The following is an 11,291-nucleotide window of genomic DNA, read 5'->3' as shown; positions in this document are numbered from 1 at the left end:
TGTGTCCTGTGGTGTTTATGATGTGGGCAGAGTCAGTAGAATGAACTAAACCACAGTGTGATAAGGGCTTAAGAGGAAGGTGGAACAGCTGCAGTGAGAGTTTCTACCAGTGTGTATGTAATAAAGTACGTCCACTGTTCTACTGTTACTGTGGCCTCCACTAATATTGGCACTCCTAGTAAACAGGAGCAAAGCTGTAAAACCTTCTTTATTGCTGATTCTTTTCATTGTTGATGTAAAATATTACCAAGCGTCCAGCATTTACATGAAGAACGACTGAAGGCAATCCCTAAATCAGCGTCACAGCTGTTGGCCCCCCTTCATTGAACACTGTGCCGCCTCCCTCTGGAGAGACAGCAGATCGGAGTCTCTCCTCTAATGAGAGTGGAGAACACCCGGCTTGGGCGATAGTGTCAATTTAGACAAACCATCATCGCCTCCAGAATTACTGCCATAAACAAGATTATTGTGCTAAAAATGAATTGATTCAGATTCAGATTCCTTTATTGATCCCAGGGGGAAATTGCAGTTGTTACAGTTGCAGCCATTTATGTAAAAATAAACACTTTACTAATAATTTAAGACAATATAGAGAATTTACAGTATGTACACCAGATTTAAGCACTTAAGAATATAGTAAGGTGGCGGTGATTGTGATAGTAATATGAAACATCAGGTATAAAGCAGTTACAGTTATTTAAATGAAGTTAGTGTCTCTCTGAGTTTTTGCACACACAGTTGTTGTTATTGCACATATGAACAGTTTCGTATTGAGTTTGTGAATCACACACTGAGGGAGGAGTGATAGAGTTTGATGGCCACAGGTAAGAATGACTTCCTGTGCTGCTCTGTGGTCATTTCAGTAGAATGAGTCTTGAGCTGAATGAGCTCCTGTGTCTCATCACTGTGTCGTAGAGTGGGTGGGAGCCATTGTCCGTAACGGCCTGCAGCTTAGACAGCGTCCTCCTCTCCGACACGGCCTTCAGCGAGTCCAGCTCCACACCCACAACATCACCGGCCTTGCGGATCAGTCTGTTGAGTCTGTTGGCGTCTGCCACCCTCAGCCTGCTTCCCCAGCATGCAGCAGCATAGAGGACAGCACTCGCCACCACAGACTCACAGAAGATCCTGAGCAAAGTCCGGCAGATGTTGAAGGACCTCAGGCGCCTCAGAAAATAGAGACGACCTTGGCCCTTCCTGTAGAGGGCGTCAGTGTTCTTAGCCCAGTCCAGTTTATTGTCAATATACACACCCAGATATTTGTAATCATCCACAGTGTCCACACTGACCCCGCTGATGGACACAGGGGTCACCGATGCCTTGTCCCTCCTCAGGTCCACCACCAGTTCCTTTGTCTTTGTCACATTGAGCTGCGGGTGGTTCCGCTCGCACCATGCGACAAAGTCCTTCACCGTTGCCCTGAACTCATCCTCATCACTCTTGCTGATACATCCAACTATTGCAGAGTCATCAGAAAACTTCTGAAGGTGGCAAGTCTCTGTGCAGTAGCTGAAGTCCGTGGTGTAGAGGGTGAAGAGGAAGGGAGAGAGGACAGTACCTTGTGGAACTCCAGTGTTGCTGACCACTCTGTCCGACACACAGTGCTGCAGGCGTACATACTGTGGTCTGCCGGTCAGATAGTCAACAATCCAGGACACAAGGGGGCATCTACCTGCATCACTGTGAGCTTATCGCCCAGAAGAGCAGGCCAGACAGTGTTAAATGCGCTGGAGAAGTAAAAACATGACCCTCACAGAGCTGGCTGGCTTATCCAGGTGAGCATAAACTCTGTTGAGCAGGTAGATGATGGCGTCTTCAACTCCCAGGCGGGGCTGATAGGCAAACTGGAGGGGATCTAGAAAAGGCTGGACTATGGGTCGGAGCTGATCCAAGACGAGCCTCTCCATGGTCTTCATGACATGAGACGTCAGTGCCACTGGCCTGTAGTCCTTGGCGTCACTGGGTCGTGGCGTCTTTGGGAGAGGAACAATGCAAGTGAGCGGGTGACCTTCCACCCGCTTCCTTCCACCCGCGTCAGTCATGTGACACTTTTACTGCAGCCTTTGTGAACTTCTGCGTCTCAGTGTAACAGCAAAAGAACTATAGCAGTGAATCCTAATTCTGGAGAAAAGTTATGTAATAGAAGAAATAATAATAATAATAATAATAATTAGTAGTAGTAGTATAATTATTATTAAATTGTTTCATGCACAAATATCGTCATTTGTTTTTCATCGTTTTTAACTTTTTACCAACAAGCATTTCTGCTCTCGTGACAACAGCAATTTAATTCATTAGGCATCAGGCAGACGACTTGGGCCAAGATTTTATTTTGATTTATAGCAGAAAATCAACTTCAGCTCAAACATCTCAGGCGCCGCTGTCTCGATCAAACGCTCAACTTCAGCTCAAACATCTTGGGCACCACCTTTCCGATCAGGCGCTCAACTTCAGCTCAAACATCTTGGGAACCGCCGTCTCGATCAAACGCTCAACCTCAGCTCAAACAGGTTGCCGCCGTCTTGCTGAAGTACCTGTGGCTTGACAGCTCATACTGTGGATTCAAGGTCTGTAACATTTCTCTGAATCAAGACTTTTCGACTGTGTTGAACGGCAGCAGACCCTTCACTCTGTAACGGGTTACACTGGTAGTGCCATCTCGCCACTTTGCGCCGTTAGGTTTGTACTTTGTACATTGTGTGAAAACACTTGTGTTTCACTGATCTGACCAAACTGCCTTCTCTTTATACCGGACCCAGTTTAGCACACTGAGCTGGATGATGTCTCCTGAGATGGGCTTGATTGGTAGTACTGCTGCCTTTGGTGATGTTCAGTTTTCTGCATAGACGACATGCAACACTTAACATCTAACAGTTCTCCATGTTCATCTGGCTGGAAATCAAAATATTGCCAAGCTGGCACAGTAACAGCCTTCTTCTCCACAAGCTCATCCATTTTTCACCACTTAAAGTGTTTCATTTGCATATACCCAGCATTCTTTGCCAGACTGAAACTCTACATTCTAATTTTTTCCAGTGGCGTTTAAAAACATATACCTGTAGTTAAGTAGTTTTGTTTGCATGGTCTAAACTTAACTGCCATCTTTAGTGTTATAGCTTAGGTCTAAAATTTAACAGATTATAATGCTTGTACAAAGTCAATGTTTAAACGCAAAGAACAACAAAAAAAAGAGAAAGAAAAACACCCATGTGAGGGTTGGGTACATGATAAAAGATAAAACTATAAATTACTTAAATATCGTCTCTGGTTGAAATGATTGTGATATTCGATAATATTGTTTATCGCCCCAAGGCTGGAACACACAGCAAGAGATCTGAGATTAATCCTCCACACAGAGGATCCTTCAGCTTCTCCAGATCCTTCAGATTCTGATGTTCACGCCTCATCCCACAGTAGGCGTGAGCGATATAACAATATATTACATCATAATACCTCAAGATATTTTCACGATATGAATGACATTTTCAGTTTCCTGAGATTTCATAAGTTGGAACAGGCAAAATAGAACCTGTAATGCCACATAATAATAATAATAATAATGATGATAATAATAATAATAATAATAATAATGATGATAATAACACCTCTCCATGGATCACCACCTTATCGTGGTAGAGGGGTTTCCATGCTTGAATGATCCTAGGAGCTATGTTGTCTGGAGCAAAAGCTCCTGGTAGGGTCTCCCATGGTAAACTGGTCTTAGGTGACAGGCCAGACAAAGTGTGATCCATAATAACCCCTATGAAGACACAAAAACAGGACTTGTGTACCCTGCCCGGAATAGGGTTACCGGGGCCCCACCCTGGAGCCAGGCCTGGGGGAGGGGCATTTACTCATGGTGCCCGGCCGGGCCCAGCCCGAAGGAGTTACATGAGTCCCCCCTCCCATCGACCCACCACCAATGGGAGGGGCAGTAGTAGGGGTTCGGTGCGTTGTGGATCGGGCAGTGTCCGAAGGCGTGGGCCTTGGCGTTCTGATCCTCGGTTGCTGAAACTGGCTTTTGGAACTTGGAACGTTACCTCACTGGCGGGGAAGGAGCCTGAGTTGGTGCGCGAGGTTGAGAGATACCGGCTAGATATAGTCGGGCTCACCTCAACACACAGCTTGGGCTCTGGGTCCAATCTCCTTGAGAGGGGCTGGACTTTATTCTTTTCTGGAGTTGCCCATGGTGAGAGGCGGTAGGCAGGTGTGGGCTTTCTCATAGCCCCTCGACTCGGTGCCTGTATGTTGGGGTTTTCTCCGGTGGACGAGAGGGTAGCTTCCCTACGCCTTCGGGTTGGGGAACCAGTCCTGACTGCTGTCTGTGCTTATGCACCAAACAGCAGTTCAGAGTACCCAGCCTTCTTAGAGTCCTTGGGAAGGGTGCTTGAAAGTGCTCCTCCTGGAGACTCTACTGTCCTACTGGGGGACTTCAACGCTCACGTGGGCAATGACAGTGAGACCTGGAGCGGTGTGATTGGGAGGAATGGCCTCTCTGATCTGAACCCGAGTGGTGTTCAGTTTTTGGACTTCTATGCAAACCACAGTTTGTCCATCACGAACACCATGTTTGAACACAAGGATGTCCATAACAAAACAGGCTCTCGGTTGGTGGTTAGAAGAAATTTGAATCATTTTAATGAGCAAGCTTTCCTTTCTGACTTAGCAATGAGTGAAATCCACCTTACACTAGAAATCTCAGGTGTTGATGGGGCACTAAACCACTTCAGTAAAACTTTCCTAACAGTGGTAAACAAACATGCCCCATTCAAAAAGTCAAGAGTCAGAGACAGATCGAGTCCCTGGTTTACGGGTGAGGTTTCCTCATTGTTTAAGGCCAGAAATAAAGCTTGGTCAACTGCTAGACGCTCAGGGGAGAGAGACCACTGGCTCACCTTTAGACAGCTGAGAAATAAATGTACTTCTGCTGTTAGAAAAGCTAAATCAGAATATCACCTCAGCTTAATCACCAGCACTAGAAACCCTCAAAACTTCTGGAAAATAGTAAATTCTCTAAAAAAGAATTCCCCCCTTTTTCCAACCAGCGTTTTAGTTGACAATCAGCTGATTTCTGCCCAGAAGGAAATAGGTCAAGCTTTTAACTCACATTTTGCTGCAGCCGGCCACATCTTTGATAAGAACAGCACAAACCCATTGAATAAAACTGATCTCAGCTCTACTGTTTCTAAAATGCATGGTCTCTTCTCACTCCAGCCATTTTCTCCATACTTAGCTGCTAATGCCCTGGCTAAAATTAATCCATGAAAAGCCACTGGAGAAGATGGGCTGGACCCCTTTTTATTGCGTCTCGCAGCCCTGATTACTTTAGAATACATTTTATACATTTTTAATCTTTCCGTTTTATCTTGCAGAATTCCCAGGGTCTGGAAAACAGCTCATGTAATTCCTCTGCATAAAGGTGGTGAGACAACAGATCTGAATAATTATAGGCCAATCTCAAAACTGTCGTGTTTAGCAAAAATGTTAGAATCTCTAGTGAACCAGCAACTGAAATCATTTCTTCATGAAAATTCTGTTTTATCTAAATATCAGTCTGGTTTCAGAGAAGGTCACAGCACTATCTCTGCTACAACACTGGTTTTAAACAATCTTTATTCAGACATAGACAAGAAGAAACATTGTGCAGCTGTTTTTATTGACTTAACAAAAGCATTCGACACAGTTGATCACACTCTTCTTTTACGGAACTTAGAAAAGATTGGCTTTGATGCAGCTGCGCTGGACTGGACCCAAAACTACCTCACTGACAGAAATCAATGCATGGCATTGAATAATTATAAATCAGAGTTGGTATCTGTATCTAAAGGAGTACCACAAGGTTCAATTTTGGGTCCAGTCTTATTTAATATCTACATAAATGATATAGCTGCCTCTGCTTCAACCTCAGACTGCAAAATTCACCTTTATGCAGATGACATGATTTTATATTGCTCAGCTGATTCTATTCATGCTGCAACAAGAAAATGACAGAGCTCATTTAATGCTCTGCAGGTGGCGTTATATAAGCACAAACTAGTTTTAAATGCCACGAAAACGTTCATGCTGTTTTCCAGAACTTTTAATACTGATTTTAGTACTGTAAATATTACTACCCTGGCAGGATCCACTATTGAGAGAGTCACGGAATATAAATACCTTGGCATATGGCTGGACGATAAACTCAGTTTTAAACCACACATAAATAAACTAGTCAGTAAATGCGACAGAAGCTGGGTTATTTTTATAGACATAAGTCCTGTTTCCCCATGCACGCCAGAAAAAGACTAGTTGAAGCAGCCTTACTATCAGTGCTGGACTATGGCGACGTTATCTATAAATATGCTCCTCCAGCTCTCTCAAATTACTGGACCCAGTGTATCACTCTGCCCTGAGGGTCATCACTGGAGATCCGTACAGAACTCAACACTGTGAGCTGTATGCGAAAGTTGGGTGGCCCTCTTTAACGGTACGAAGGGAAACACACTGGTTTATTTTTATTTATAAGACACTCTCCGGTCATTTGCCAGAATACATCACTTCACTGATGAATACAAATAACAGTAATTATCAGACTCACTCTAGTAACTGGATCAGCTGCCAGGTACCAAGAGTTTTTACTGAACTGGGAAAATCTGCTTTTAGTCACAGCACCAGCTGGAATTCACTACAGGACACACTAAAACTCGGCTCACTGGTGTCACTCAGTCATTTTAAACTTTTAATATCAAACCACCTTCAGACAGCCTGTACCTGTTTTACTTAATTATATTTATTTGTAACTTTTATTTTTGTGTTAGTTCTCCTTAGTTTTTTATCTTTTTATTTATTTATTTATTTCCTCTCATTTTATTTTGTTTTTATGATTACTTTTTTTAATTTGTGATATTGTACTATTACTTTACTAATTTCTTATCTATTTTAATTTCTTACCATTTAAATCTCAAGTTCTATTTTTATCTACTTTTATCTTTTATTCACTGTTATTTTAAATTTTCTTTTAATTTAAAATGATTAAATGTAGTTATTATTTTCTTTGTCATGTTAATCCCTGTTTTTGTAAATGCTCAGCTACATTGAAAATGAGGGTTGCCCTCAATGTACTTCCGAGTCAAAATAAAGGTTGATTGATTGATTGATTGATAAGTGCACATGGCACCAGGACACCCTAGGCTGCAGTTCAATGATTGACTTTGTAGTCATGTCATCGGACTTGCGGCCATGTGTTTTGGACACTCGGGTAAAGAGAGGAGCTGAGCTGTCAACTGATCACCACCTGGTGGTGAGTTGGATCAGGTGGTGGGGGAAGATGCCGGTCAGACCAGGCAAGCCCAAACGCATAGTGAGGGTTTGCTGGGAACGTCTAGCAGAAGAACCTGTCAGATTGATCTTCAACTCACACCTCCGTCAGAACTTTGACCAGATACCGGGGGAGGTGGGGGACATTGACTCAGAATGGGCCATGTTCCGCTCCTAACCGGGTCATAAACTGTCTGAAAGCTGAAGACAAATGAGGGAGAGGGAAATGCCAGGCTACGCTAGCTAGTCTAGCTAACTCTGCTTTCCAGCGTTTGCTGTATGACTGAAGTTTTTTGTTGTTCACACAGATTATCTGCTCTCCCCAGTTCAGAAGTTCATCAGCGCTGATTAAGATCCCGCTAACGATTCAGTGAGGAATGGTTTCTGTAGCAGGCTAAACTAGCTAGCACTCCAAGCTAAATTTCACGCCGAGTATGTCGTCTCAGCACTTGGATGAACATGGACGTTTTTTCTACTCTACATCCTATTTCATCCCACTCTGGGGTGATTACCTCATCTCCCCACCCCTTTCACCCAACTCCATACCATGTTAGTCTCCATCACGTCCAAACCTCACACCTCTTCTGGGTCACCTTTAAAACCAAGCGCCATCCCCTGGATGTTGGGTATGAACACCAGTATCCTGCTGTTCTATCCAGTGATCACCTTTTAAATTACCATTTCACAGCTGTGATGTTGGTCCTTGTGATGTGTGCTCTGATATTGAAGGGTCAGCTGTGTCAGTGTCACTGTTGTCCAGCTGATGTGAGACTTCTGTATAAATCACTGAACACGGCCCTGACTTCTCAACAGACACTGTTCAGAGCTGTGAGAATGGAAGGTAGAGACCAACTGATAAACTGTCACCAATGTTAAGTTTAAGGAGCAGTAAAACGTAGATAAAAGGACAGTCGGCCAGTAAAAATGTCGTTAATGTCATTCTCTTTTAAAATGTCCTAAATGCAGACAAAACTCACTGTAGATTCAGGAAGCTCCATGAGGTTGTGTAGTGTTTTCCTCCAGAGCTGAGCTAAATGAAAGGTCATTTAGAGTAAGAAGTGCTTGTGAAAATTCTCTGTGTTAGTAGTAGTGTGGCAAGATTTTAGTGACTGGAAGCAAACGAACTTGGGTTCATTTAAAGGAGTGTAATTATAAAATAAAGTATTGTGTATTAAGCATGTATATTAGGCAAACAGTCCACAATAATCACTAATCCTGGGCTGTCAGCAGTAATATTAGAAGTTTTAATGTTTTACAGGCAGTTTGCATTTTACCTTTTAGTGGATGCTTTAAAACGATTTGCATGTTTAGTGTATGAAATCAACTGATGTTGTCTAGAAATTTTATCTGCTTTAGTTAGTGTTTGAAGTTTAGTTTTGTTTCAGTAATTGTTTCTATGCTTTCTTTACAGAATCACTGGCTTGTTGAAGTGAAGTGCCCTTGCTTATGAGGTGGGGTTGTAAAATCTGCTCTCTCATCTCCCAGCCAGCATGCTCTGTTCACGCATTACAAATTAAACCACTGTCATGAAGGAAAGCAATTGTCCCCTTCCCTGCATCCATGAAGATTGTGTGCTCATTCAGAAGTGAACTTGCCTTGAAGAAACATCTGACTTGAAAGCTGAACTGAGATCTGTGTAATTATTCTGAGACCTGCAATATTACACAGTATTTTGTACACTTAAAAATCCATCTCCGAAATAAGGAGACTGTAAAGTGCCCCTTTTAAAGACTGCAACTTTCAGTCCAGTGTATATAGCACTTTCCATGCCCACAGGAGTAAACATCATCGTTTGTGTACCATAGAGAATTTTCATGGAGACATTCACCAGACCTCCACTCCTGGTGTCTCAAACTCTGAAAACCCAACTTCCGAGGCACATTTGGACTTTGTTGACTTGTCTGCATCAAATTATGATGTGCAGTATGATGAAGAGCTGCATGATTTGCTTCAGCACAAATTAGCATCCCTCTTACTTCAGATGCAAACAGTTCTTCATGTGTCTAATGTAACAACTCAAGAAATTCTAAATGAACTCTGCAGTATTTGTTCCATTGCTGAAGAGTTCACACCAAAATTGATTGAAATTGTACTGGTTAAGCACAACTGTACAATAAGCAACTGTACAACAGTCACTGCTGCTGTAATTCAAGAGTTAGACATTCAAGCAATGAAGAAAGATCAGATGGCAGGCACTTTTCACTGAGAGACAGGTTTGTGTGATTTTTTTGTTTCTGTGTCTGTTTACCTTGTTTGTTTAAATAATGCTTGTTTGCTACTGATTACAGTGTGTGGACCTCCTTCACTCTACGCTGATCTCAGTGGATTATACAGTATCAGATCCTCTGCTGATTACAGTGTGTGGACCTCCTTCACTCTACGCTGATCTCAGTGGATTATACAGTATCAGATCCTCTGCTGATTACAGTGTGTGGATCTCCTTCACTCTACGCTGATCTCAGTGGATTATACAGTATCAGATCCTCTGCTGATTACAGCGTGTAGATCTCCTTCACTCTACGCTGATCTCAGTGGATTATACAGTATCAGATCCTCTGCTGATTACAGCGTGTGGTTCTCCTTCACTCTACGCTGATCTCAGTGGATTATACAGTATCAGATCCTCTGCTGATTACAGCGTGTGGATCTCCTTCACTCTACGCTGATCTCAGTGGATTATACAGTATCAGATCCTCTGCTGATTACAGCGTGTGGTTCTCCTTCACTCTACGCTGATCTCAGTGGATTATACAGTATCAGATCCTCTGCTGATTACAGTGTGTGGTTCTCCTTCACTCTACGCTGATCTCAGTGGATTATACAGTATCAGATCCTCTGCTGATTACAGTGTGTGGATCTCCTTCACTCTACGCTGATCTCAGTGGATTATACAGTATCAGATCCTCTGCTGATTACAGCGTGTGGATCTCCTTCACTCTACGCTGATCTCAGTGGATTATACAGTATCAGATCCTCTGCTGATTACAGCGTGTGGTTCTCCTTCACTCTACGCTGATCTCAGTGGATTATACAGTATCAGATCCTCTGCTGATTACAGCGTGTGGATCTCCTTCACTCTACGCTGATCTCAGTGGATTATACAGTATCAGATCCTCTGCTGATTACAGCGTGTGGTTCTCCTTCACTCTACGCTGATCTCAGTGGATTATACAGTATCAGATCCTCTGCTGATTACAGCGTGTGGTTCTCCTTCACTCTACGCTGATCTCAGTGGATTATACAGTATCAGATCCTCTGCTGATTACAGCGTGTAGATCTCCTTCACTCTACGCTGATCTCAGTGGATTATACAGTATCAGATCCTCTGCTGATTACAGCGTGTGGTTCTCCTTCACTCTACGCTGATCTCAGTGGATTATACAGTATCGGATCCTCTGCTGATTACAGTGTGTGGATCTCCTTCACTCTACGCTGATCTCAGTGGATTATACAGTATCAGATGCTCTGCTGATTACAGCGTGTGGATCTCCTTCACTCTACGCTGATCTCAGTGGATTATACAGTATCAGATCCTCCTGCTGATTACAGGTGTGGATCTCCTTCACTCTACGCTGATCTCAGTGGATTATACAGTATCAGATCCTCTGCTGATTACAGTGTGTGGATCCTCCTTCACTCTACGCTGATCTCAGTGGATTATACAGTATCAGATCCTCTGCTTGATTACAGCGTGTGGATCTCCTTCACTCTACGCTGATCTCAGTGGATTATACAGTATCAGATCCTCTGCTGATTACAGCGTGTGGTTCTCCTTCACTCTACGCTGATCTCAGTGGATTATACAGTATCAGATCCTCTGCTGATTACAGCGTGTGGATCTCCTTCACTCTACGCTGATCTCAGTGGATTATACAGTATCTGATCCTCTGCTGATTACAGCGTGTGGATCTCCTTCACTCTACGCTGATCTCAGTGGATTATACAGTATCAGATCCTCTGCTGATTACAGCGTGTGGATCTCCTTCACTCTACGC

At 43.2% G+C, this 11,291-nt stretch overlaps 2 protein-coding genes across 2 annotated transcripts in view; one reads left to right on the top strand and one right to left on the bottom strand.

The window, feature by feature from the left end:
* LOC108416094 (butyrophilin subfamily 3 member A2-like) overlaps window positions 1-11,291 on the top strand; it is a 534,853-nt gene that overhangs the window by 137,576 nt on the left and 385,986 nt on the right. The gene's annotated exons all lie outside the window — the stretch shown is intronic.
* LOC108415843 (butyrophilin-like protein 3) overlaps window positions 1-11,291 on the bottom strand; it is a 116,590-nt gene that overhangs the window by 66,910 nt on the left and 38,389 nt on the right. The gene's annotated exons all lie outside the window — the stretch shown is intronic.

Source organism: Pygocentrus nattereri, chromosome 9 (genome assembly GCF_015220715.1).
Source record: "Pygocentrus nattereri isolate fPygNat1 chromosome 9, fPygNat1.pri, whole genome shotgun sequence".
Lineage (NCBI taxonomy): Eukaryota > Metazoa > Chordata > Actinopteri > Characiformes > Serrasalmidae > Pygocentrus > Pygocentrus nattereri.
This window is presented reverse-complemented; position numbering and strand designations above follow the sequence as displayed.